The following is a 24,703-nucleotide window of genomic DNA, read 5'->3' on the forward strand; positions in this document are numbered from 1 at the left end:
ACTGTTCCCAACAACGTTCACCTTTGCGTTTTATTTGCTCCTTCTGCATTTGGGAAATCTGCTTCAGAAAAAAAATCTGCTTTTTTTAAAATGGTGTTTCATAAAAGATCCATGTGGTAACATTCAATAAATTTCTTTTTAACTAATTTCAAGCCAAGAGGAATGTATGTGTTTTAATGTAGACTCCAAGGGACAAATTCTTTCATGCATTTCTTCTTTTCCAATAACGTCTCTTTCCCAGTGGCTTCACCCGTGCCCGCAGCCGTGCCTTTGGAGCGTCTGCGTCCCATTTGGTTCGTTCATCTGGGCAGCAATGCTTGGCGTTCTGGTAGCAGATTGCTTGCAGTTCTGGAAACATGACTTCCTCAGATACTCTGTTAGAACATTCTTCCCTTGGCTTACCCTGGGAAGAGACAGATTATAAAGTGGAAAACTATTTTTAATCGTTTTCTGGTGATATTTGTAAAGATGGGATCGCAAAGAATCAGTTTATGGATATGATAGCTCTTATAAAAATTTACCTCTTATATCTGTTAGGAAAAGCCATGATTGCAGAGTAGAAAGTCCAAAATAATAATGGCTTCAGTGAGAGAAGAGTTTCTTTTTCTGTTTTTTGTTTTTTTTCCACAGCCGGCAAGCTCCCCACCACCACCCCGGGGTGGGGTGCCGTCCTTGGCTGACAGTGTCCTCAGGGGCTCAAGTGCCCATCCTTCTTTGATGCATTCTTCCTTCAACAAGTTACCACGTGGGCATCTGGAAGGAAGAGAACTCCCCCAGCTGCCTATTGCCCCTTTCAGGAGGCTTCCCAAAAGAGCGGTCTCACAACTTGCCCTTAGGTCCTTGGAGAGAACAGTGTGTTGACTACAAGGGAAGCGAAGGGCTGTAGCCCTTCAGCGGGACTCGCTGCACGTTTAGTGCCACAGGCCTCTGCCGGGCAGGAAGGAGCAAGGGGTTCCATTACGCAACCACCAGTCCCTGCCCCACTGGCCAGCGTTCTAGCTGATTTAAGAGAAAGACATGGTACAGCCAGAAGTTAAAGTATTATGTTCCCAAATTAAAAGTAAGAGGTTAGATGCTTATTGAATTTATTCGATCTGCGTTTAGACTTTGTGATTAAGTCTAGTTGCATTTAGAACTGGAAGTAGTACTGTCAGAGAATAAAGTAAGATCACTTCCTGGTGTGGGTTTATCCCCATGACATGAAAGCCTTCAGTTGTCAGAACGCACCTGCTTATCACAGAGAAATATGGCTGTGAAGACGGATTAGTTGGTCTGAGCAGTCGCCAGCATTCTCAATGATAGTTTAATTAATCAAAAAATTAATTGGAAAATTTAAAAATATATGTACTTTTACCATTTACTTCAAATATGTAAATATGTGTTCATTACCCAGTCTCTTAATAAGGGCTGAGGCCTTTTTTGAAGGTAGTTCCTTCACTGATGTTGTGTTTTTTGGGGCATAAATCACATCTCTGGACAATTTCCAATTTCAGTTTCTGGAAGTGGAGCAAAAACTAAGACACTTACTAAGCGATCTAAACCTCAACCTCTTCCAGATTTTTCTTTACCATTTTATCCAAGAATTCTTCCAGATTTCTATTATTTCTGACTTTCTTTTGTAGTTGACTCACCACACCAGATTCAACAGCAATTTGTGACTCATTGTTTCTAATTCTTTGCAAAGCATCCAGCTTAGCTCTTATAGAAATAATTATTTTTCATCTTACCGCTGTCCTTAGTATTTAACCAAATTCTATAATTACAGTAAGGAGTCCAAGCGGTACAGATGTTTTAGGAACAAGTACAGCCAGATCCTGGTCAGTATGAAACTCGCCAAGTGGAAGCCAGAGAGGCCTGTGCTGGAGGGAGGTCCACTCGCCCCTGTGCTCCTGTGCTCTGGCGTTGGTTGGCCGGTATGTTTATTGGGAAAATGGGGAGAATTGTTTAAGCTTAGCAAATCCGTTCTCTGGTGGCCAATAAGGAGAGGTTATACTGTGAGCTTTGAAGATTTCCTGAACCTTTGAACATCCTCCTGTTTGTTTTTGTGGCTAATCCTTGCCTGGCTCCCTGTATTAGACACAAAGAAGGCCAGAGGTTAAAGGACACGGGTCCTTGTTGGGCATTATTCTCAACTCACCTTGTACCTTCTTCACAGTCTCTGGCTTGCTTATCCGTGCCCTTTCTTCTCCTGCCTCTTTGATTGAATTCTCTAACTTTCCTCCACCCGTGTGCCTCCACCCACCTTTACGTTTCCATTTCTGCCTGCTTTTAAAGGCTAAGATCAAATGTCACGTCTCCCGTGAAGCTGTGTCAGATTCCCCAGCTGGCAGGAAAGTCTTTACTCTTTGAATTTCCACACCAATTTTCGTTGTTTTTCTTTTTTTCTTTTTCTTTTCACTTTTATATCACTTAGCGCTTTTTGCCTTGTGTTATACTCACTTGCATAAAGTCATTGTTCCCACTGTCTGCTTCAAAACAGGACTTCTGACAGAGCTTGTGACTCTGTGCCTCCCACAGTGCCTCACAAAGCAGGTGTTCAGTTTATATTTATTTACATGAATGAATGAATGAGTGGATGAATATGGAAAATACTTTATTAACGAAAACTACAGAATTTCATAATGTAAATTAGGCTAAAATTCTGTAGACCTTGTTAAAATGTCCACTACTATAAGTAGTTTTTTATGAGAATAGATTTTTGTTAGGTTCTAAAAATAAAGAATGAAAGCAAAAAGCACTGCTTAAAAACACTTTAAAATCCTTAGAATATTTTTTTAGTTTAGCAGAGTAGGAATAAAACCCCCATATTTTAGATATGATTTGAAAATATAACCAGCACTGACATGGAACAAAGATTCTAATCTAAACTTTCAAGATCCATTGCTTACTAAGAATCTTATTTGGGCTATTCTTTTTGGGAGGCAGGATGTAGGTATCAGCTTTTTGCAAATAGAACCTTAAATTCTGAAAGTTATATAAGCTGCAACCCCGGCAGTGTGGAAAACACAGAAGAAGCCAGTTTGCGTTACCCATGCTGTGTAAAAAGCACAAATCAACAGACAACCTGTCAGCTTCCTTCCAGTTCCTGTTTCTTAGTGCCCACATTTGGCAGCAGCAGGCACTGTGAGAATCTGACTAAAATAAATGTGACACTGCTTTGCACAGAAAGAGAGGAGGGGCGGCAGTAAAGGCCGAAAGGAAGCTTTTAATACTTTGACTTAAAATTGGGGAAAATGCTTAATCTCTTGGTACCATTGCAATAGGGAATGAAGTCTGTGATTGCATCACTTTACATTGTTCATGCATATTTCGTATCCACAGCTGATAATACACAGTTCCATCTGCAAGGTGAGGATAATACTAAAACTCCTGCACAGTGATTTTGAGTTTTGACCCAAATGGGGAAGCTTTAAGTGTACAGAGTCTGATTCAAAACTGGTAGATCCAATGCATATGGCGTTTGCTCTGTCTGATTTAAAGATCTGAAGTTGTTAAGGAGACGGGGGCTGGTGCTGACAATGTTGCTGAACCGTCAGGACTGCTGGTCCCTACTCCCAAATTCACCCCAGGATGGAGAGAGAACGGTGAGCAAACCCTGGTGTCACGGGGCAGCTGTTGGAACTGCTGTGTGTAGGGGGCGGCCGTGTCTTTGGTCATGGGCAGGAGACGGCCCCGCAGGGCTGTGCAAGGGAAAGCACACACAGGGGGTCTGCTCTCGCTCCCACCAGCCATTGCCTTGAGGGAGACGGTGCCTGCCCCTCCGTTCTGATCTCTGGGCCTGGGGTGCTCATGAGCAAACTCAAGGCCACAACACAGAACCCCTGCAGTGGCGAGGGGCTGAGAAAACAGGTGGAGCTCACTGATCTCCATCAGGCCCTGCTGTGCCCTGCCGCTTCAGAGCCCCAGGCCTGGGCACTGCAGCGCAAAAGTGTCTCTTCCTAACGCTACTTCTCACCAAGCAGGGGTGGTTTTTGGAGTGGGGAAGTGACTGATTGATGGGTGCCCTGGACCCGCACTCTCCACCCCTTGAGCTGACATGGCCTCTACAGACGAGTGCACGGCCTTTCACGGTACTTGTCTGACATTCCCACAGGAAGTAAGCTCACTGGTCAAAATAACAAGACATTAGAGGAATACGACCGCTTCAAAAGGAAAATCACATGCTAGAAATACATTTTCCAAAGAAGCAGAAATGTTAAAACAGATGAACCAGGAATTTTAAATTAGCCAAATAAATACACTGAAAGAGATAAGGAAAGAAATTAAAACTATAAGACCCAAATGAGAAAACATTTAAAATGTACAAAAAAATATGTACAACAAATATAAAGGTTGAAAGAAAGACAACAATAGGTAGGACAAGTAGAATGGATCCAGCTGAGTTATGAATTAATGACTCAGAAAACAAGATTGAGGAAATCTTTGAGAAGGAAGAAAACAGCAGTAAGTAGGAAATACAAAATAAAGATATAAAAACTAGGAGATATGGAGGATAGAAGTAGAAGTGCTCACATCTGGATGGCAGAAGTCTCAGAAATGGAAAAGAATAAAAAGAAAATAAGTACTTGAAGAAATGTGGAAATAAATTTCCTAATACTGAAAAGAGAAGATAAAGTTTAGACTTAAACAGCTCATAGAAAGCCAAAGAAGAGAGGGAAGAAAAAAATATATTTATACACTCATTGCAAAAATCTAAGATTATCAAAGACAAAAAAACCCCAAACAACCCAATAAAAATGATAATAACCCCAATCTGGAAACAACCTAAATGTCCATCAATAAGAGAAGTTAAAAAATATTGTGGTATATTTATGCAATGAAATATTGCTCAGCAATAAAAAATAACAAAATACTGATAAACACAACATCATGAATAAACGTCAAAAACATTAAATTGGGCAAAAGAAGCCTGACACAAAAGAACATACTGGTTGATTCCACTTATATGAAGTTAAATAACAGGTAAAACTAACCTCTGGTGACAGGAGTTTATAATAACGGTAGTCTTTTGGGGTGTGTTAACTGAAAAGGCACAAAGCAATCATCTGGCTTCTGTATCTTGATCTATAACATTTTATTCCTTGATCCAGGGTGTGGTAACACAGGTGTCTGCATATGTAAAAAGCCTTAAAAGTGTACCTGTTATTATATGTATATTATACTTCAATAAGACACCTGAAAGAAAAAGTTTAGATAATATCAACATGATGGACATGAGTGAGGAGAAGAACAAAGCAAGTAAAAGAATGCTATATTGTTATTGAGAGGGGAATGCGGGCTCTAGAGTGCAGGCTCAGTAGTTGTGGTGCACAGGCTTAGTTGCTCCGCGGCATGTGGGATCTTCCGGGACCAGGGATCGAACCCGTGTCCCCTGCATTGGCAGGCGGATTCTCAACCACTGCACCACCAGGGAAGCCCTGAAGATGTGGCAATTTTAATACATGTATCTAACAAAATAACCTCAAAATATTTGAACCCCAAAGTGGCAGAACTATAAGGATAAAATGGTTACCTGGTATTGCAGAAGTATTCAACCCATGCTCTTGATTTTCGATAAGTCGGCAATAACTCAGAAAAGATATAGAAAATCTGAATAACAAAATTGATAACCTTAATCTAATGGATATATACAGAATTCTGCAACCAAGAATTAGAAAAGGCACATTTTTTCCTCAGTCCCTGTGAAGTATTTACAGTTGATTCAAGTATCAGGCAAAAAAGCCTCAATAAATTTCAAAGAATAGGTCCATATACAAGGAACTCTTGCCACTATGTAACTGAGTTAAAATTTAATAACAAAAAGATGAGAATATCTTTGTGTATTTGGAAATTAAAAGACAAACTTCTAAATAACTCGCAGTGAAAAGAAACCACAATGGAAAGTTACTGAATGATAATGAAAACTACACAAAAAGACCTGTGGGATGCAGCAAAAGTGAAAGTTCTCTCACATTTTTAATCTTTGAGAAATTTTTAGCTTTAAATCTGTCTAAAACAAGGCCTCAAAATGAATAAGCCATGTGTATATCTTAAGAATTAGAAAAATAATGACAGAATAAACCTAAATTAAGTTGAAGAGATAATAAAAAACAAGGGCAGAAGTTAATGAAATAGAATCAAAGGTATTACAATATAGAAAATCAACAAAGCAAAACCTGGATCTTTGAAAAGAAATAGTAGACAAATTTCTGCCATAAATGATCAACTGAAAGAGCAGAAGAACACAAATGCTATAATGAATATAAAGGGGGACATAAGTACAGATAAAGTAGAATAAAGAGTTACTACTCGAGTATTATCAACAATTCTATGCTAGCAAGTTTGAAAGCATAAATGGACAAATTCTTGGAAAAATATTTACTAGAATTGACCTGAAAAATAATAGACTTCAATAGTCCTATAGCTATTAAAGAAACTGAAGTAGTAATTATAATCTTCCCACAAAGAAAACACAAGACAAATGGTTTTATAGGCAAGTTTTAATAAACATTCAAAGGACAATCCCAATTTTATTCAAACTCTGCAAGAGTTATAGGAAAAGAAGGAAGAATACCAATTCATTCTATAAAGCCAGTATAACTATGCTACCAGAACCAAACCAGAACAGTATGAGAATGGAAAAGTATAGGCCTACTTGTCTCATGAACAGAGACAAAAATCCTAAACAATATTACTAGCAAATCAAGTAGACATTGTATAAAAAAAAAGAAAAATATCTATGTTTCTCTTAGTAGATGTGGAAAAAGTACTTGATAGTATTCCAATTAATGTCATAATCTCTTAGTGAATCAGAAGTAGAAGGCAATACCTTAAACAATAAAGAGTATGTTTAAAAACCAGAGCACCAGCATTCTAAATGTGGAAACAGTAGAAGTACAGTTGGCCTGCCGTATCTGCAGTTCTGCATTCTCGGATTCAACCAACTGCAGATCAAAAATATTAGGAAAAAGAATTCCAGAAAATTCCAAAAGCAGAACTTGATTTGCCACACACCAGCAACTATTTACATTGTATTTACAGTTATTTACATAGCATTGGGTGTCATAAGTAATCCAGAGATGATTTAAAGTGTGAGGGAGTATGTCCATATGCAAATAGTAAGCCTTTTTTTTTTTTTAAACTTTTAATTTTTAATTTAATTTAATTTATTTATTTACTTATGGCTGTGTTGGGTCCTCACCTCTGTGCGAGGGCTCTCCCCAGCTGTGGCAAGCGGGGGCCACTCCTCATCGCGGTGCGCGGGCCTCTCACCATCGCGGCCTCTCCCGCTGCGGAGCACAGGCTTCAGACGCACAGGCTCAGCAATTGTGGCTCACAGGCCCAGCTGCTCCGCGGCATGTGGGATCTTCCCAGACCAGGGCTCGAACCCGCATCCCCTGCATTGGCAGGCAGACTCTCAACCACCGCGCCACCAGGGAAGCCCCCTAAGCCATTTTATATGAGACTTGTGTACGTGTGGATTTTTGGTATCCGTGTGGGTCCTGTAACCAATACCCTGTGGATATCAAGGGATGATTGTATTTATTGCCTTACAATTAAAAAATGCCACAAGGAGGCTTGCTATTATCACTTCTATTCAAATTTTATTGGAAGTTCTATGCAGTGTAATGAGGTTAAAAAAATACTGACTGGAATCAAAGATTAGGAAGGAGAAATAAAAGTATCATTATTTGCAGATGATATAATCACATTAAAAAGTCAAAACGATTTAAAATAAATTATTTTAGGAGTTGGGAGTTTAGCAAGGTAGCTGGATTCAAAAGCAGTTGCATTTCTTTACATCACAAGCAACTAAAAACACATTTAATAAGAAGACATTATTAACAATAGTTATGGAGCATATAATGTACTGGGTAGTAAATCTAGCTAAACATGTGCTATCTCTACAGGGAAAATTAGAAATGTTTATTAAGTCGTAATTAAAAACACATAAAAATGAGTGATACCATGTGAATAGACAGGGAGACTTATGTGGCAGACTGTGTTTTCTAAAGATAGCCACAGCAGTATTTACTATCCCATCTACTTTCTTAGAAAGTGACTGGTATTTCTCCCTCCAGAAGTGGGTTTATGATTCTAGGCTGGAAGTGATACTATGTAATTTCCCAGGTTAGACCATGAAAGGTGATACAGCTTCCTCTTGGTTCTCTGGAACCAAGCCACTGTGCTGTGAGAAAGCCAGGCAGCCACGTGGAGAGGCCATAAATGGATGTTCTGAATGACAGCCACAGCTGAGTGTCCAGCAGACAGCCGGCTTCAACAGCCAGACATGTGAATGAAGGAGCCTTCAGGTGAGTCCCGCTGTGAGCCACTGAGTCCCCTTCAGTCTTTCCATCTTCCCACCCAAGGCCAGATGTCACGGTAGGTGAAGAACCGTCCCTGTTGTGCTTCCTCTGAATCCTGACCCACGGATTCCTGACTAACAAAATGGTGGTGGTTTTATATCATTAAATGTCAATTCTTCTCAAATTAATGGATAGATTTAATACAATTCCACCCAAAATTTCAACAGGGTATTCCTGGTAGAATTTGATGAGATTATTCTGAAGTCTACATGAAAGAATTATGAGATAGCCAGGACATTTTTGAAGAACCATAGCAGGAGGAGGGGATTTACCTTACCAAGCAGCAGAATTTCTTATGAAATTATGGTAATTAAAACTGTCTGACATGGCGCAGAGATAAGCAAAACATGTTTATGGAAGTTTGGTATATGACCAAAGTGGCATGACAGATAATGGAGAAAGGAGGGACAATTTGATTAATAGGAGAAGAGAAAATGTTGTCCATATGGGAAAAGATGAAGTTGGATTCCTTCTTCACAACATACGTAAAAATCAATTCCAAATGATTAAGGACTAATATGTAAAAGACAAAGAATGAACACGGTTAGGAAAAATTTGTTTTGACTAGATTTTAAAAAACATTGAATATAATGATAAGATTGATAAATTTTAATATATAAAAATTAAGAACTTTAAGGAAAGAACTACAAAACAACCAGAAAATAAGTGACAAAATGACAGTAAGTACATGCTTATCAATAATTGTTTTAAAGGTAAATCGTTTTACCTTTAAAATCGTTTTAAAGGTAACTCTACAATTAGATGTAGAGTGACTGAATGAATAATAACAGACAAACAAACAAGAACAAGACCCATATATATGCTGCCTACAAGAGACACACTTTAGAGCTAGAGATACACACAGATGAAAGTGAAAGGATGGAGAAAGATATTCCATGCAAATGGAAGTGAAAAGAAAACTGGGGTAGCAATACTCATATCAAACAAAATAAACTTTAAAACAAAGTCTATGACAAAAGACAAAGCAAGGCATTATATAATGATAAAGGAGTCAATACAAGAAGAAGATATATAATGTTCATAAACATATGTACCTAACATAGGAGCATCTAAATATATAAAGCAAATATTAACAGACATAAAGGGAGAGATTGGCAGTAATACATTAATAGTAGGGGACTTTAATACCCCACTTACATCAATGACTGTTGATAGATCAGACAGAAAATCATTAAGGAAAGAGTGGCCTTAAATGACACGTTAGACCATTTGGAATTCACAGATAGTTACAGAACATTCCGTACAAAAACAATACACATTCTTTTCAAGTGCACATGGAACTTTCTCCAGGTCACATGCTAGGCCACAAAAGAAGTCTCAATAAATTTGAGAAAATTGAAATTATATCAAGTATCATTTTCTGACCACAAGGTATGAAACTAGAAATCAATTACAGGAAGAACACTGGAATAAAACACAAATACGTGGAGACTAACCAACATGCTACTAAAAATCCAATGGGTCAACAAAGAAACCAAAGAGAAAATTTAAAAAGTACCTTGAGACAAATGAAAATAGAAACGTAACTTTCCAAAATCTATGGGACAGAGCAAAAGCAATTCTAAGAGGAAGATTTATAGTGATACAAGCCTACTCAAGAAACAAGAAAAATCCCAAATAAACAACCTAAATTTCCACCTAAGGGAATTAAAAAAAGAACAAACAGAGCCCAAAGTTAGCAGAAGGAAGGAAAGAAATAAAGTAGAAATAAATGAGAGACCACCACCACCACCATCAATAATAATAATAGAAGAGGTCAATTAAAAGATCTTTTTAAAAGATAAACCAAATTGATAAAGCTTAACCCAGACTTATCAAGAAAAAAAGAGAGGGACCCAAATAAAACTAGAAATGAAAGAGAAGTTACAACCAATGTCACAGAAATACAGATAATCTTAAGAGAATACTATGAACAGTTATATGCCAATAAATTGAACAACCTAGAAGAAATGAATAAATTCCTAGAAACATATAATCTTCCAAGACTGAATCAGGAAGAAATAGAAAATCTAAACAGACCACTTACTAGCAGTGAAATTGAATCATTAATCAAAAAACTTTCCATAAACGAAAGACCAGGATCAGATGGCTTCACAGGGGGAGTCTACCAAACATTTAAAGAAGAGTTAATACCTAGCTTTCTCAAACTATTCCAAAAATTGAAAAGGAGGGAACATTTCCAAACTCATTCTGCATAAGACCAGCATAACCCTGAAACCAAAACAGGACAAAGACACTACAAAGGAAGAAAATTACAGGCAATATCCCTGATGAACATAGATGTGAAAATCTTCAACAAAATATTAGCAAACCAAATTCAGCAATACATTAAAAGGATCGTACATCGTGATCAAGTGAGATTTATTCCAGGGATGCAATGATGGTTTAGTATCTGCAAATCAATCAACATGATACAACACATTAACAAAAAGAAAGATAAAAAAATCACATGATCATCTTAATAGATGCAGAAGAAGCTTTTGGCAAAATCCAGCATCTGTTCATGATAAAAACTCAACAAAGTTAGTATGGAGGGAACATAGTTTGCATGTGGATATGCAGTTTTCCCAACCTCCTTTGTTGAAAGCAATATTGATTCTCGTGGTTATGGGGGGCATGACTCAAACTTTGCTGATCATGTACCCCTTCCCCTTCTCCACGTGGGCTGCCCAGGATTTTGGGGTGAGATTTGATGTGTGCACTGAGAGTGGAAGTTTTTCTTATTCTTTTAAACTGTCAACTGTAAAAGTAGTCACTTGGAGCTTTTTATTTCATTGATTTTGTGGAATCGATCCCTCAGTTTATGTTTCAAGCTACATAATGTTGTATGATGGGTTTTTAAAAGTTCATGTCACAAATGCACAGAACGAAACTTGATAATATATATTCATATGTTTTGCAAGTCTGTTTGGTATACTATTCAACTTAAGACTGCTCTCTCTCTTATTCTGGTTATGTATGAATAACATAGGAGAAAAGCATTATTTGACACAGGACTTGGAAACAAACTGAGAAATAAATTGGTAGAACAAGAAAAATGGAAATTGTATGCTTCTTAAAGAAGGGCTCTAATTGCCAACATTTTTTAATTGAAAAGTTTAAAAATGCCTTTAACCTATTGCCGTAATTTAGAAAGAACCTCTCAGATTTCATTGTTAGGGAAGCATACCTGGAATTCTGAGCATCACAATCTAAAATCTCAAACAAGGAAAATGCTGTGTACCAGGCCACTGTACATTTCCCCCGGCGTAGACTTGTATTAACTCAACACACATTTATTGAACACTTACTATGTTCCAGGCCTGGATACCCTGATATGAAACACAGATCTCCTGGTTAAGCAGCTCCCAGCCCTCAGGGCAGAGACAAACATCTACACACATCAACTGCCAGGTGACATGACCAATAAGAGCATGGTGCTCCTAGAGTCCAGCGGATGAGGCAGCTAACTTCACCTGCCCCAGGCCACTGGTGCTGAAGATGGCACTTATTTTACAGTCGATGCTGATTTCGTGGGGCATCTTAAAACTAGCTCAGCTCATGGTCGCCTTCAGGTTACTTCTGAAATTAGAAAAGTAGTATAATCTGAACTCATATTCAGACACAATCCACAAAAGACCTAAAAGTACTTCAATCCCAAAGGAGAAGAGTAGATAAGAAAGAGGTTTGCTCTGGATGGACTTGGAAATATGTGGATTTGACCCCCAGTATCCTCTAGGGCAGGAGAGAGTAGAGCTCTGCCTTGCACAACACAACACACACATACACACACACACACACACACACACACACACACACACACACATCATGGGCATATATATTAGAGTTTGGACAAGATACCTAGAAACAAAGAGAGTGATACCAAGCAGCACAAACGTCTTCAAATTGACTACTTAACACCCCGTTCAGGCGCCGGCATCGCTTGGGCTGGGATACCCTGCGCTGGGCGGGGCTGTGCTCCTGTGCAAAAGCTACCCCACGTGGCTCGGGCTCCAAGGCCACAGGCAGGGCTGCCCTGATCCCGGGGTCCTGTCACCTTGCTCTGGGCGGGGCTCCACGCACCACCAGCTTGAACGTCCGCTGGCTCCCACACATGGGTATTTCTGATTATACAGCCATCCTCCACCTAATTTTACATTTGGATGCCAAACAGTAATCACCAGCCTCACTCCCTGAAGCATTTGAATTATGTGTTATTGTTCTCCAATCCAATGAAGTTAAAGGTCTGTCTCCTCTCTGCTTAGAGCTGATAAGAGCGCAGATCAAGTTAATACAGTTATTAAATTGAAAAGAAAACAACTGCTGGTCTGCTTTTATTCCATACTTGGAGAATCGTATATCCCAAGTTCTTGGGCAACAGCCACTAATTTCCTTCCCTCTGCTCGATTAGTAGGTGAGACATTTCATATATCTGAATTCAGTATGTGTGCGTGTGTCTTGGGGACCCCTACTGTTCTTCTTCTAGCATCTTAAGATGGCTAAACTTCTCTTATTTAGTCTTCAGACCTCCTTCTTATTTAGCACACCTTGTTGGTGCTCTATTTTATAGAATAGAAATGTTATTATTTATTGTTAGCTATAGGATGATCACTAAATTGAAAACACTTGTGGCAAGGGCTTATGTTTCACTTTTACTTCTACTCAGCACTGAGCTAGTTCTCATTTCTGAGAATTTGAACCCAGCATAAGATCTGTCTTCTGACCTTTCAAGGACCCTTTAGATATGTAAGGTTTAGGGTTTGACTGGTGTTATTTTTGCTTTAGTTTTACTTTAAACATTCTTCAGCTCTTTCTCCTGTGTACTTTCCCCAAGATGTCATGTCACCCCTCTCACTTCAGTTATTACCTCTTCTGGGAAGACCCTGGCTCTGCTTGTAAACCCTTGTCTCATTCCTACTGTTCCTTCTCACTATCCACGTGCCTCCCTATCGGCCTGATTTCTCAGGTCCTTTTAGATCTAAGTGGCCACCCGTCCAAGAGGAATTAAAGTTTCCTCCACATTCCATGCACTGCATTGTGGAATCATCCAGTGGTTAACAGTTCCTCTTTGTCACCGTAACTGCAGTTTGTTCAAGCTGACACGACAGCAGTCACACAACCAAGGTTATTGACAGTCTCGGCAGGACATGTGCAGACTGCAGAGGGTCGTGAAATGTAATATGGGGAAACTTTGGGTGTTCTTATACAAAAATTTTTATAATTATGGTAATTAAGGAATAATAGATAAATGATTGACTTTGAAAAAGAATAAAATACCCTACTAGAAGCTCATGTTTATCTCTTCTAAAAATGTTTCCAAATTTTCAACAGACTGCAGTTTTGCTTTCATATCCACTGACCTTGTCAAAATTACAGCATAACTGAGTGTGCTTTGTGATGGCTCCACCGACAACACTCTCAGAAGTGGTCCCTTCTTTACTTTGCACTCCCACTTCCTCTTCAAGGGCCTTAGATCATTAGATTCAGAAAACTGACCCGACCTCATTCTGCTGGTGGCTAAAGTAAAAGGCGCCTCAGTGCCCAGTTGTGTCATCAAATATATAATGTTGCTAGTATATTCATAGCTGTCCAAAATACTATAGGGAATGAGATCTAGAAACCAAGCCGACGGGGGTAGATAGGCTTGTGCTGGGCCACTCAGCTGTCACTGCTTCTAGACCCTTTCGGTGGACAGAGCCAGAAAACTTATTTTTAAATTTCATGAGTTCACACTGATAACTTTAATATTAGCCTAGGAACACAGAGTTCTTCTCCTTTCCCCATTCCAAATTTGTGTATCTTTTTCACAGTGAGAACCCTGGTTCCCTACAACATCAGAATGAATATATCTACTCAGTTCCTCTATCCTCCAACCCCAGCAAAATAGTTTCAGAATCACTACATGAGTGATACCACCAGCAACAAGTTGGTCCCACTTTACTGCTAAGTAAAGTTCAAATTTTTTTGGTTTTTTTGCAGTTGCAATTATTTTGTGTTTAGAATATAGCCTTAGTATTAAAGTTTATAGTCAGAGAACTGAGTTCCAAAGTGGCTGGAATTAATTCTTCTTCTGTGTGGTTATATATTAGATGTACACTTAGGTTAATTTTTTTGTAGTCAATTTTAGTTTGATTTTTTAATCCTTTCATTTAATTGTTTTCTTTTGAATATGTAAAACATACATAACTCAAAAGTCAAAATCATATAAAGAGGAATAGCCAGATAGGTCTCATTCCTATCCGTTTGCCTCCACCTGCTTCCCACCAACCCTACATATAACTATCATCCCTGGTTTATGACTTATCCCTTCTGTATTTCTTTTTGCAGTGTGTATATATATATATGTGTGTGTGTGTGTGTGTGTATGTGTATGTGAGGCCTTTCTCCCCAGAGCTGCTGTAGGAGATGCTCTAACTTCTGGCCCACATTCCCCCAGCTCCCCGGAGTCCTGCAGCTGCGATAGACAGTTTCCAGGTCACTGACAGCTGCCCACTTCCAGCACCTGTGTCTCTCTCCTCATCCTGAGGGAGAAGCAGTTTACTAAACCCAGACAGGAGGCCCATTTCAATGTAAAAGCACAGAGGTTGAAAGAGAATGCTTTGTTTGAAGAACAGCTTGAAATTCACTGCCATGAATGTGACTGGAGTGTGTAATTTGGAAATTCATAAAGATCCATTGTGGACAAATTGTGAAGGACACCGTATGCCATTTGCAGAGCACAGACTCAAATGAGAGTGTCTGCTCTGTGTGGGACCTGTGTTCAGAGTCACATGGTCTAAATAAACTGCTTTCAATGCATCGTTATCTCTCTGGAATTGACTTTAGCAATGACTTTCTCTTCCTAAGAATCAAGCACATTCATATACTTTTTGTACTCACCTATTTTCATTCAGAACCTATTCAGGTCAACCAATACTTATTGAAGAGTTTGTCCATATTTTCATGGATAGTTTTACTGTAGTAGCTTATACAAGTTTTGACTGCAGCACTTATTAATCCATTCAATAAATAATCATTCATTGCCTTTTTCATTTAAAACGTTCTTATCTGATTATAACAATAATACATTTTCATATGAAATTTGTAAAATAAAGAGGTTCATGAATAAAAATATAAAGATTGCCTTTAAGGCACCAACCCACATAACCACTGCCATTTACATTGTGGTATCATTTTCATTTATTTAATCCCCCAATAAAGTAATTCCCTAGTGACAGAAAAAATGGCAGATTCATTAAAAAAAAAATTCCTCCTTTATCAAATGAAAGCATGCTCATATTTTAGAGAAAAAAGAAAATATCACTCCTGTTCTACCTCCTACTCTATTCTTTCTAAGCATAAAGGAAGAAAATCAGACCCTTGCCACTGTTTTACAACCTGGTGTGGCGTCTTCTTTCACCTGCTAGTATTACCTAAGCTCCTGGATGCTGTCTGGATAATTCCCCTGCTTTCCTTAAAGTTATGGGAGGAGAGGGAACTGCAATGTTTAGTATCTCCTATGCTACTTTATATCTATATCACAGTCTATTTGAGGTGGGAGAATCACAGGCAGTGCATGAATTGTAACCCTCAAAAACCCAAGTTAAATACCCTTTATTTTTTAAAAAAATTTTATATTATTTTTTTATATGGCAGGTTCTTATTAGTTATCTATTTTATACATATTAGTGTATACATGTCAATCCCAATCACCCAATTCATCACACTGCCACCACCCCGCCACTTCCCCCCTTGGTGTCCATACGTTTGTTCTCTGCATCTGTGTCTCACTTTCTACCCTGCAAACCAGTTCATCTGTAACATTTTTCTAGGTTCCACATATATGCTTTAGTATACGATATTTGTTTTTCTGACTTACTTCACTCTGTATGACAGTCTCTAGATCCATCCACGTCTCTACAAAGGACCCAATTTCGTTCCTTTTTATGGCTGAGTAATATTCCATTGTATGTATGTACCACAACTTCCTTATCCATTCGTCTGTCGATGGGCATTTAGGTTGCTTCCATGACCAGGCTATTGTAAATAGTGCTGCAATGAACATTGGGGTACTTGTGTCTTTTTGAATTATGGTTTTCTCTGGGTATATGCCCAGTAGTGGGATTGCTGGGTCATATGGTAATTCTATTTTTAGTTTTTTAAGGAACCTCCATACTGTTCTCCATAGTGGCTGTATCAATTTACATTCCCACCAACAGTGCAAGAGGGTTCCTTTTTCTTCACACCGTCTCCAGCACTTGTTGTTTGTAGATTTTGTGATGATGCCCATTCTAACTGGTGTGAGGTGATACCTCACTGTAGTTTTGATTTGCATTTCTCTAGTAATTAGTGATGTTGAGCAGCTTTTCATGTACTTCTTGGCCATCTGTATGTCCTCTTTGGAGAAATGTCTATTTAGGTCTTCTACCCATTTTTGCACTGGGTTGTTTGTTTTTTTTATATTGAACTTCATGAACTGTTTATATATTTTGGAGATTAATCCTTTGTCCGTTGATTCATTTCCAAATATTTTATCCCATTCTGAGGGTTGTCTTTTCATCTTGTTTATGGTTTCCGTTGCTGTGCAAAAGCTTTTTAAGTTTCATTAGGTCCCATTTGTTTATTTTTGTTTTTATTTCCATTAGTCTAGGAGGTGGATCAAAAAAGATCTTGCTGTGATTTATGTCAAAGAGTGTCCTTCCTATGTTTTCCTCTAAGAGTTTTATAGTGTCCAGTCTTAAATTTAGGTCACTAATCCATTTTGAGTTTATTTTTGTGTGTGGTGTTAGGGAGTGTTCTAATTTCATTCTTTTACATGTAGCTGTCCAGTTTTCCGAGCACCACTTATTGAAGTAACTGTCTTTTCTACATTGTATATCCTTGCCTCCTTTGTCATAGATTAGTTGACCAAAGGTGTGTGGGTTTATCTCTGGGCTTTCTCTCCTGTGCCATTGATCTATATTTCTGTTTCTGTGCCGGTACCATATTGTCTTGATTACTGTAGCTTTGTAGTATAGTCTGAAGTCAGGGAGTCTGATTCCTCCAGCTCCGTTTTTTTCCCTCAAGACCACTTTGGCTATTCGGCATCTTCTGTGTCTCCATACAAATTTTAAGATTTTTTGTTCTAGTTCTGTAAAAAATGCCATTGGTAATTTGATAGGGATTGCATTTAATCTGTAGATTGCTTTGGGAAGTATAGTCATTTTTACAATGTTGATTCTTCCAATCCAAGAATATGGTATATCTCTCCATCTGTTTGTATCATCTTTAATTTCTTGCATCAGTGTCTTATAGTTTTCTGCATACAGGTCTTTTGTTCCCCTAGGTAGGTTTATTCCTAGGTATTTTATTCTTTTTGTTGCAATGGTAAATGGCAGTGTTAATTTCTCTTTCAGATTTTCATCATTAGTGCGTAGGAATGCAAGAGATTTCTGTGCATTAATTTTGTATCCTGCAACTTTACCAAATTCATAGGTTAGCTCTAGTAGTTTTCTGGTGGCATCTTTAGGATTCTCTATGTATAGTATCATGTCATCTGCAAACAGTGACAGTTTTACTTCTTCTTTTCCAATTTGTATTCCTTTTATTTCTTTTTCTTCTCTGATTGCTGTGGCTAAGACTTCCAAAATTATGTTGAATAATAGTGGTGAGAGTGGACATCCTTGTCTTGTTCCTGACCTTAGAGGAAATGCTTTCAGTTTTTCACCATTGAGAATGATGTTTGCTGTGGGTTTGTCGTATGTGACCTTTATTATGTTGAGGTAGGTTTCCCTCTATTCCCACTTTCTGGAGAGTTTTTATCATAAATGGGTGTTAAATTCTGTCAAAAGCTTTTCTGCGTCTATTGAGATGATCATATTATGGTTTTTCTTCTTCAATTTGTTAGTATGGTGTATCACATTGATTGATTTGCATATATTGAAGAATCCTTGCATCCCTGGGATAAATCCCACCTGATCATGGTGTATGATCCGTTTAATGTGCTGTTGGTTTCTGTGTGCTAGTATTTTGTTGAGGATTTTTGCAACTATATTCATCAGTGGTATTGGTGTGTAATTTTCTTCTTTTGTAGTATCTTTCTCTGGTTTTGGTATCAGGGTGATGGTGGCCTCATGGAGTGAGTTTGGGACTGTTTCTTCCTCTGCAATGTTTTGGAAGACTTTGAGAAGGATGGATTTTAGCTCTTCTCTAAATGTTTGATAGAATTCACCTGTGAAGCCATCTGGTCCTGGACATTTGTTTGTTGGACGATTTTTAATCACAGTTTCAATTTCATTACTTGTGATTGGTCTGTTCATGTTTTCTATTTCTTCCTGGTTCAGTCTTGAAAGGCTATACCTTTCTACGAATTTGTCCATTTCTTCCAGGTTGTCCATTTTATTGGCATAGAGTTGCTTGTAGTAGTCTCTTAGGATGCTTCCTATTTCTGCAGTGTCTGAAATTTTCATTTCTGATTTCATTAATTTGTGTCCTCTCCCTCTTTTTTATGATGAGTCTGGGTAATGGTTTATCAATTTTGTTTATCTTCTCAAAGAACCAGATTTTAGTTTTATTGATCTTTGCTCTTGTTTTCTGTGTTTCTATTTCATTTATTTCTGCTCTGATCTTTCTGATTTCCCTCCTTGTACTAACTTTGGGTTTTGTTTGTTTTTCTTTCTCTACTTCTTTTAGATGTAAGGTTAGATTGGTTATTTGAGATGTTTGTTGTTTCTTGAGGTAGGACTGTATTGCTATAAACTTCCCTCTTAGAACTGCTTTTGCTGCATCCCATAGGTTTTGGATTGTCGTGTCTTCATTGTCATTTGTCTCGAGGTATTTTTGATTTCCTCTTTGATTTCTTCAGTGATCTCTTGGTTATTTAGTAACGTATTGTTTATCCTCACTGTGTTTGTGTTTTTTACGTTTTTTTCCCTGTTATTGATTTCTAATCTCATAGCGTTGTGGTCAGAAAAGATGCTTGATATTATTTCAATTTTCTTAAATTTACTGAGGCTTGATTTGTGACCCAAGATGTGATCTCTCCTGGAGAATGCTCCGTGCACACTTGAGAAGAAAGTGTAGTCTGCTGTTTTTGGATCGAATGTCCTATAAATATCAATTAAATCTATCTGGTATATTGTGTCATTTAAAGCTTGTGTTTCCTTATTAATTTTCTGTTTGGATGATCTCTCCATTGGTGTAAGTGAGGTGTTAAAGTCCCCCACTATTATTGTGTTACTGTCAATTTCCTCTTTTAGAGCTGTTAGCAGTTGCCTCATGTATTGAGGTGCTCCTATGTTGGGTGCATATATATTTATAATTGTTATATCTTCTTCTTGGATTGATCCCTTGATGATTATGTAGTGTCCTTCCTTGTCTCTTGTAACATTCTTTATTTTAAAGTCTATTTTATCTAATATGAGTATTGCTACTCCAGCTTTCTTTTGATTTCCATTTGCATGGAATATCTTTTTCCATCCCTTCACTTTCAGTCTGTATGTGTCCCTAAGTCTGAAGTGAGTCTCTTGTAGACAGCATATATATGGGTTTTGTTTTTATATCCATTCAGCGAGCCTGTGTCTTTTGGTTGGAGCATTTAATCCATTCACGTTTAAGGTAATTATCGATATGTATGTTCCTATGACCATTTTCTTAATTGTTTGGGGTTTGTTTTTGTAGGTCCTTTTCTTCTCTTGTGTTTCCCACTTAGAGAAGTTCCTTTAGCATTTGTTATAGAGCTGGTTTGGTGGTGCTGAATTCTCTTAGCTTTTGCTTGTCTGTAATGCTTTTGATTTCTGCATTGAATCTGAATGAGATCCTTGCTTGGTAGAGTAATCTTGGTTGTAGGTTCTTCCCTTTCATCACTTTAAATATGTCCTGCCACTCCCTTCTGGCTTATAGAGTTTCTGCTGAGAAATCAGCTGTTAACCTTATGGGAGTTCCCTTGTATGTTATTTGTCATTTTTCCCTTGCTGCTTTCAGTAATTTTTCTTTGTCTTTAATTTTGGTCAATTTGATTACTATGTGTCTTAGCGTTTTTTCCTTGGGTTTATCCTGTATGGGACTCTCTGTGCTTCCTGGACTTGGGTGGCTATTTCCTTTCCCATGTTAGGAAAGTTTTCAACTATAATCTCTTCAAATATTTTCTCGAGTACTTTCTCTCTCTCTTCTCCTTCTGGGACCCCTATAATGCGAATGTTGTTGCATTTAATGTTGTCCCAGAGGTCTCTTAGGCTGTCTTCATTTCTTTTCATTGTTTTTTCTTTATTCTGTTCCGCAGCAGTGAATTCCACCATTCTGCCTTCCAGGTCACTTATCCATTCTTCTGCCTCAGTTATACTGCTATTGATTCCTTCTAGTGTATTTTTCATTTCAGTCATTGTATTGTTCATCTTTAATTCTTCTAGGTCTTTGTTAAACATTTCTTGCATCTTCTCAGTCTTTGCCTCCATTCTTTTTCCCAGGTCCTGGATCATCTTCACTCTCATTAGTCTGAATTCTTTTTCTGGAAGGTTGCCTATCTCCACTTCATTTAGTTGTTTTTCTGTGGTTTTATCTTGTTCCTTCATGTGTTACATAGCCCTCCGCCTTTTCATCTTGTCTGTCTTTCTGTGAATGTGGTTTTTGTTCCACAGGCTGCAGGATTGTAGTTCTTCTTGCTTCTGCTGTCTGCCATCTTGTGGATGAGGCTGTCTAAGAGGCTTGTGCAAGCTTCCTGATGGGAGAGACTGGTGGTGGTTAGAGCTCTGGTGTTTCTCTGCTGGGCAGAGCTCAGTAGAACTTTAATCCACTTTTCTGCTGATCTGTGGGGCTGGGTTCCCTCCCTGTTGGTTGTTTGACCTTAGGCGACCCAGCACTGGAGCCTACAGGCTGTTTTGGGGGCTAATGGTGGACTCTGGGAGGGCTCATGCCATGGAGAACTTCCCAGAATTTCTGCCGCCAGTGTCCTCGTCCTCACGGTGAGACACAGCTACCCCCTGCCTCTGCTGGAGACCCTCCAACACTGGCAGGTAGGTCTGATTCTGTCTCCTATGGGGTCATTGCTCCTTCCCCTGGGTCCCTATGCGCACACTACTTTGTGTGTGCCCTCCAAGAGTGGAGTCTCTGTTTCCCCCAGTCCTGTCAAAGTCCTGCAATCAAATCCTGCTAGCCTTCAAAGTCTTATTCTCTAGGAATTCCTCCTCCCTTTGCCGAACCCCCAGGTTGGGAAGCCTGACATGGGGCTCAGAACCTTCACTCCAGTGGGTGGACTTCTGTGGTATAAGTGTTCTCCAGTTTGTGAGTCACCCACCCAGCAGTTATGGGATTTGATTTTACTCTGATTGCGCCCCTCCTACCGTCTCACTATGACTTCTCCTTTGTCTTTGGATGTGGTGTATCTTTTTTGGTGAGTTCCAATGTCTTCCTGTCGATGATTGTTCAGCAGTTAGTTTTGATTCGGGTGCTCTCGCAAGAGGGAGTGAGAGCATGTCCTTCTACTCTGCCATCTTGAACCAATCTAAATACCCTTCTTTTTTTTTTTTTTTTTTTTTTTAATTTTTATTTTTTATTTATGGCTGTGTTGGGTCTTCGTCTCTGTGCGAGGGCTTTCTCCAGTTGTGGCAAGCGGGGGCCACTCTTCATCGCGGTGCACAGGCCTCACGCTATCGCGGCCTCTCTTGTTACGGAGCACAAGCTCCAGACGCGCAGGCTCAGCAATTGTGGCTCACAGGCCTAGCCGCTCCGTGGCATGTGGGATCCTCCCAGACCAGGGCTCGAACCCGTGTGCCCTGCATTGGCAGGCAGATTCCCAACCACTGCGCCACCAGGGAAGCCCCTAAATACCCTTCTTGATGGCACCTAAAAGGTGAATGAGTCCCCAGTTCTGACTCTTGACAGAAGATTCCTGGCAGTGGGGCACCAAAGAACCATAAATATTATGATATGTTATTGCCTTCTCTCTTTATTTTCATTGAAATTTCATTGAGATAATTGTAGATTCACATGGAATTGTAAGAAATAATACAGAGAGACTCCATATATTTTTACCCAGTTTCCCCCAGTGGTAGCATATTAGAAAATAGAGTACAATGTCACAGCCAGGAGATTGACATTGGTGCAATCCACATACAGTATTCAGCTTTCCCCAGTTTTACTTGTGCTCATTTGTGTGTGGGTGCATGTGTGTTTTAAGTTCTATTGTATTAAGCTGTATAGGATGCATAAGTATATCATGTTAATACAAGAATAATTGCATTAATTATATTAAGATCTATACAATGTTGTCACCTGTGTAAATTTGCATATCTCCCACCACAGTCAAGATACAAAACAGTTCAAACATCATGAGGATCCTTCGTGTTGCCTGTTTTGACAAATATTTCTTTCCCACATCACTCCCCATTTTTAACCCCTGGCAACTTCTAATCTTTTCTAAAATTTCTAAATTTAAAAAATTTTATCATTTCAAGAATGTTGTATAAATGGAATACATTCACTATGAAACCTTTGAGACTGGCTTTTTTTTTTCACTCAGCATGATTCCCTGCAGATTTATCCAAGTTTTTGCATGTATCAATAGTTTGATCTTTTTTACTGTTGAGTAGTATCCCATGGTAGAAATATACCAGACACCTAAGTCTTTTATTTTATTTGGAGTGATTATAAATGGTATTATGTTTAAAATTTTCGTTTCCCTATGATTATTATTAGTATATAGAAATGCAGTTGATTTTGGGGTATTGATCTTATATACTGCAAACTTGTTGAACTCACTTATTAGTTATAGGAGATTTTGTAGATTTCTTGAGTTTGCTACATAAACAATCATGTCCTCTGCAGTTTGGAATAGTTTTATGTCCTCCTTCCTGATCTGTGTGCCTTTTATTTCTTTTTCTTGCTTTATTGCAGTGGCTGGAACATCTAGTACTATGTTGTACAGCAGTGGTTCAAGCAGACCTCCTTACCTTTCCCCAGTCTTAAGAGGAAAGCATTCAGTCCTGGCTATGGGTTCTTTGCAGATGATCTTTATCAAGTTGAGGTAATTCCCCTCTATTTCTAACTCATGGCTTTTATTGTGAGTGGGTGTTACATTTTTTTATCAAATGCTTTTTCTGTGTCAATCAATATGATCACATAATTTTTCTTCTTTAACTTGTTGATATATTGAATTACATTTATTTTTGATTCTCAAATGAGAAGTGACTTTGGACAGGTGAAGAAGGGAGTACACTATGTAAGACTTTGAAAATGAAGCCAAGGTGTTTAGATGTGAATCTATTGCACACCATTTTCCAAAGTATGTTCTGAGACGTATGCTAATAGAGGATACATAAAGATGTAATTTCACAGTCAAACTAGTTTGAGAAACAGTGGTTTAAACTAAATTCAGTAGGCTTCTTCGCTCCTGATTTTCTCAGAACCTTTAACATGCTGCATTGAATGATATCTGCATTTCCAAAAGGGGATTAAAAAGTGTAAAATTTCCAAATCCAGTTTATCCACAAAATCCACATTTTCCATAATGTCTGTGATAATTAGAAGATGCACTTTGGGAAACATTGCCATAGGAAATAATTTTTTCTAATGAAAATTTCTGACCTGGGGAGTACCGTAGAAGAAAGGCAGTGTGCTGTGGTGGCTCTTACACATGGAACTTCAGGCAGGTTTCCTACCTGCTGAAAGCCCACTTCATTAGCTGTTGAGTGGGGAAAAAACCTGACTCCATGGGGGGGGCAGTAGGATGTTGAGGTAAAGAGTGTGTGCTCTACAGTCAAACATCTGAGTGCACATCCTGGTTTTGCTACCTAAAAGATGTGGGGAACATTGGGTAAGTTACTTAATCACCCTGTGCCTGTTTCCTCACATGTAATGTAAGAATAGTAACAATTCCTATTTTCTAAGATTTTTAAAAGGCTTAATGAATGAAACATGTAAAGCCTTAGAGAAGTGTCAGGCAATTGGTAACCACTTAATAGTCATTACCTGTGCTGTTTATAGTTGAAGGATTAAGTGAGATGATCAGAAAAATGCCTATCAATTTTATTACTCAGAAAGTAGTTATTAGGAAAGTAGATCCAAGGGCAGTTGTAGGATGAGTTAGAAGCAGGTGAATCTATGCTCCCATGTTGGATGCTTTGAGGACTAGGCTGGTGAGAGTACAGATGTAGAGGTTGCTTTTTTAAATATTTTCGTTGACTCTGCAGTATTTGGTGATTGAATATGAGGGGTTGAAAAAGATGACCCAAAGGTGACATCAGTGTTCAGCCTCGGCATTAGGGAAATGGATATTGTAACCCCCATGAATGAAGTGTGTCCTGGATATTAACACGTCAGCCAGATAATTTTAGCATTCTCATTAAAAAATAATAGATTTTTTATTTCTGGTTTTAATAAATGCAGGAAAATAAAGAGTTTCAGCC

General features: G+C 38.5%; 1 protein-coding gene across 2 annotated transcripts in view; it reads left to right on the forward strand.

Moving 5' to 3' along the window:
* RTTN (rotatin) overlaps positions 1–23,254 on the forward strand; it is a 164,049-nt gene extending 140,795 nt beyond the window's left edge. The window contains exon 50 of one of the 2 annotated variants that reach the window (XM_082355182.1): positions 23,193–23,254. The gene's annotated coding sequence lies outside the window, so the exon portion shown is untranslated. Of the gene's footprint in view, positions 1–630; positions 1,758–23,192 lie in introns of those variants that run through there. The other variant, XM_082355183.1, reaches the window with a different exon arrangement.
* Positions 23,255–24,703: the final 1,449 nt, after the last annotated feature.

This window comes from Balaenoptera borealis (assembly GCF_965194805.1).
Source record: "Balaenoptera borealis genome assembly, chromosome: 14".
NCBI classification, from domain to species: domain Eukaryota; kingdom Metazoa; phylum Chordata; class Mammalia; order Artiodactyla; family Balaenopteridae; genus Balaenoptera; species Balaenoptera borealis.